The sequence below is a fragment of the Propithecus coquereli genome, unplaced genomic scaffold (assembly GCF_000956105.1).
Source record: "Propithecus coquereli isolate 6110/MARCELLA unplaced genomic scaffold, Pcoq_1.0 Scaffold482, whole genome shotgun sequence".
In the NCBI taxonomy this organism is placed as follows: domain Eukaryota; kingdom Metazoa; phylum Chordata; class Mammalia; order Primates; family Indriidae; genus Propithecus; species Propithecus coquereli.
In genome coordinates this window covers 183,485-188,080 of record NW_012150641.1, presented here as the reverse complement: position 1 = coordinate 188,080, position 4,596 = coordinate 183,485, and the positions used below count along the sequence as shown (strand labels likewise).

At 39.4% G+C, this 4,596-nt stretch overlaps 1 protein-coding gene across 1 annotated transcript in view; it reads left to right on the top strand.

The window, feature by feature from the left end:
• CFAP52 (cilia and flagella associated protein 52) overlaps positions 1 to 4,596 on the top strand; it is a 61,258-nt gene that overhangs the window by 29,734 nt on the left and 26,928 nt on the right. The window lies entirely within an intron of this gene.

Genomic DNA, 4,596 nt, shown 5'->3' with positions numbered 1-4,596 from the left:
AAAATATTTGCAAAAGATATATCTGAATAAGGACTGCTACCCAAAATGTACAAAGAACTCTTAAAACTTAACAAGAAGAAAACAAACAACACAATTTAAAAATGGGCCCAAAACCTTAACTGGCACCTCCCAGAGAAGATATATAGATGGCAAATAAGCATAAGAAAAGATGCTCCATATCATATATGTCATCAGGGAAACGCAAACTAAAACAACAGTGAGATACCTCTATATACCTTTTAGAATTGCCAAAATCCAGAGCACTGACAACATCAGATGCAGACAGATGGAGCAAGAGGAACCACTATTCATTGCTGATGGGAATGTGTAATGGCATAGCCACTTTGGAAGATATTAACGGTTCGGTGGTTTCTTATAAAATTAAACATATTCTTACCATACAATCCAGCAATTGTGCTCCTTGGTATGTACCCAAAGGAGTTGAATACTTAAGTCCACACAAAAGCCTGCAGATGTTTATGTAAACTTTATTCATAATTACCAAAACTTGGAAGCAACCAAGATGTCCTTCAGTCAGTGAATGGATAAACAAACTGTGGCACACCCAGACAATGGAATATCATTTGATGCTAAAAAGAAATGAGCTATCAAGTCATGAAAAGGAAGGTAACTTAAATGCACAGTACTAAGTGGAAGAAGCCCATCTGAAAAGGCCACCTAGTGTATTATTTCAACCGTATGACATTCTGGAAAAGAAAAACTCATGGAGACAATGAAAACATCAGTGCTTACCATGGGTTAGCGGGTAGGGAGGGGTGAATAGGGGGAGCACAGAGGATTTTTAGGGCGGGAAAACTACTCTGTATGATTCTAGAATGGTAAGTATATTAATATGTCATCAGTTTGTCCAAAGCCATGAAATGTACAACACCAAGAAGTTGTTGTACACTCTGGGCTTTGGGTGATAATGATGTGTCAATGCAGGTTTATCAGTTGTAATAAAGCTACTACTCTTGGTGGGGGAGATTGGTAATGGAAGAAGCTCTGCATGTCTGGTGGAAGGAGTTTTTTGAGAAATCTCTGTACCATCTGTTTACTTTTCTATAAACCTAAAACTGCTCTAAAAATTAGTCTGTTAAAAAATAGAAAACAAAAGAAACAAAAAAGCAGTACAAGCTCAATGAATGCTGACGTGTCGACATGGTGCAAAGCACTTTCCCTACATTATTTCACTCGATCCTCACCATGATCCAATGAGATAGGTACCATTTTCATCCCTGCTTTACAGATGAGAAAACTGAGGCACATACCATTGACGATCTCCTGACTAGTGAACAGTAGAGCTAAGACATCCACCCAGGCAGACTGGCTCCAAAACCTGTGCTCTTGGACGATATTGTCTACAGTTTTTACAGGTTTATTTAGAAATCTCGCATACATAATTTAGAGGCTCTATGGAACTCTTGATCCCTTGCTTCCCCAAGTCCCCAAACAGATGCCAAGAATATTCACTCCAGTGTTGTGTTGTCACGGGCCAAGCATGCCTCCCGTTGTCCTGCTGTGGCGCTTTTGGAGTTGGGGAGAGGTGTGAGGGCGGGGAGCACACAATTCTCGTCCATGCCTTTGTATCCCTGAGCCTTCATTTCTTTTCTCAACCGTGAAATGTCTTTTGAGCCAAAACAGGCTAAATTCAGTTTAAAAGAACTCAAGAGGACATAATATTTGTTTTATAATATTCAAACTTGAGTAAGACACAAACCTATAAAGTCATTAGCTGTATTATTATTGAATGTTTTAAAATAAAATAATGGTCATGCACATTTTAAAATTAGAACTGCAGGGTGGGTACTATAAAATGGCCATCATATATCCCCAAATTCTGAAGGCTACTCTGAATTTCAAATGTTTCCCGCTATTGGTAGGATTCTGTACTAGTTTCTTTAGTCCAGAAAATATAATCACCAAACAATAAAGAGTCTTTCCTGCTTTCTTTGGATGTTAAACAAGGTTTCTTTGCATTTATAAGAATTAAGTTCTGGTGAAAACAGTGGCACCTGAGGGACTAACATTGCCGAGGCTGTGCTTATGCCTTCTACTCTGACTGCATTTGAATGGATACAAAAGTGTTAATTTTTAATATATTAAAAATGCACAGGTGGTTTTAGGGAGGAAGAATGGTGAAGCATTTTTGCTTCTTGGAGGACCAGGAGGGGTACTTCCTGGCATGCAAGCTCATTGTTGGCATTGAATCCTCTTGGCTAGCCTGGGTGCATCACGGACAATACCTGCATGAACTCCGTCCATGCAGCGTGTGCAGCGTTGGCATGGCCATGGCCATGCTCCCTGTGTCTGGTCTTGCGTTGACTCCTAACGATGAGAACATTTGGCCTTTGTCTTAACACTGTTTCTCCCCCTAGGGAGTGTCGGCTATCAGGTGGCTGAAGATGGGGGGTTTGTTGGTGGGCTCTGGAGCTGGATTGCTGGTCTTCTGTAAAAGCCCCAGCTACAAACCCATCAAGTAAGTTCTGGGTCTTACAGAGTTGGGATGAGCAGAGACCCATTAGAGGGAGATTTGCTTAAAGCCAGCAACTCAATGATACTGGCAAAGTGATATCTGGCTAAAGATTTTTATCTTGCTTTTAAAGTGGATGGTTGGAATCACAATGGATGGTGGTTTCTTTGCTAGTAAAAAGACAAAAGCTTATGTTGAATCAAACCCAAGTAGTCCACTATTGCCCAGAGAGACACTGCCCATTTAACAAACACGTAAGTTTTTATTTAACTAACATTGAGCCATGACAAAAGAAATATGATGTTATAAACTTATCCAACAAATAACCTCAAATTTTAGACATTCAAAATTGCTTTTTTCAATGAAATTTATCATGCCAATGAGTGCCTATTGTGTGAGATGCACTGGGATAATAGTTAATATGTTCGAATACAAGTTTTAATACAAATATCCAACATTCACCCATCATTTCTATTTGCCAGATATTGTGCTGTGTACTTTTCATGGCTCCTCTAATTAAAACAAAATGAAATCAAACCTTATACTTTGCCATTGACAAGTACTTATTGACCAATGTGCTGGATGCTATTGATAAAATAAAGAAAAATAAGATACAGTCATTGTCCTCCCAGAACTTACACTCTGGTTTGGGGATAAAGTAGATACACATGAAAAAAGTCACTACAAGACAAGATAGTTTATAAGCACAAACTTCCTGGTCCAGATAAAGTAAAATATTATATGGCTGTTGCAGAGAAGGTCAGAAAAGGAAGTGATCTTTTTGGGATGGAGTGATCAGGGAAGACACTTCACAGAGGAGCGGAGGCCAAACTTGAACTTGGCTTCAACGAAAGCCAGACAGCTTGGACGTGCTCTGTATGGCCTCTGCTGGCTCCCAGCCAGGGGCAGTAGTATATGCACTGCAGAAATGAGCATCAACCATGTTCATTCAAGGAAGTCTGTGTTGAGCACTCACTATGTACCAGGTGCTATTCTAGGTGCTTGAGATATCTTATGTCTTACCTTGTAGCAGGAGGGAAAAGACAATGAATAATAAACAAAATAATCAAGGAAAGTACATACTATTAAAGGGTGATAAGTACAATGGAGAAATATGGAGTAGGATATACAGTAAGGGGAATTAGGGTTTGAAGAGGGGCAGGGGACAGGTTGCAATTTTAAATTTAGTGGTCAAGGTAGGTCTTATTGAGAATATTTTTGGACTAGTTTTGTGTTTGTATGAAACGGAATAAGAGAAGGAGGTGGCTTAAGAACAATGTTGGAAGCCTTCCAGGTAATTATTTTTTTTCTTTTTATATAGCATGGCATTGTGGATTTTAATTTGCATTTTTTGGTTGATCATCTTTTCATATTGATTAGCCATTTGCTTTTCCTCATTGTGAAGTGCCTATTTATGTTTTTACCTGTTTTTCTATTGGGCTATCCTTTATCTTTTTATTTTTTATTTTTTTGAGATAGGATCTTGCTCTGTTGCCTGGGCTAAAGCGCAGTGACATCATCATAGCTCACTGCAACCTCAAACTCCTGGGCTCAAGTGAATTTCCCAAGTAGCTGGGACTACAGGTGCACACCACCATGCCCAGCTAATTTTTAATTTTTTTATAGAGATGGGGTCTCACTCTGTTGCCCAGGCTGGCCACAAACTCTTGGCCTTTGTTGCCCACTGTGGGCTAGTGTACATTGCTTCCATTATCTCTAATCTTCACCACAACCCTATAAAGGAGGAATTATTCCGTGATTGAATAAACTGAGGCCAAATCTTTCTGACAACTTGTCCAGAGTCACAGACCTCTAGTTAGCGCAGGAGCTGGGATGTGACTTGCGGTCTTCTTTTCTTCATTAACTGTTCTATGTCCCACCAACAAACAAATCTCTCTAAAACACTGTCTTTTTCATGCTGGCTCCTTGCATAAGAACCTCCACTGAATTCTTATTGTCCAAACTAACTTAATTGCAGAGCAAGGTTGGGTTTCTAGGGCCTCATTCATTTATATATCCTTTTTAAAAAATAAAATAAAGTTCATACTCGTTGTAGGGGAGGAGGGAGAAATCTGAAATGTGGAAGAGGAGAAAACAACCCCTAAAGGTTCTGGCAAAGATAA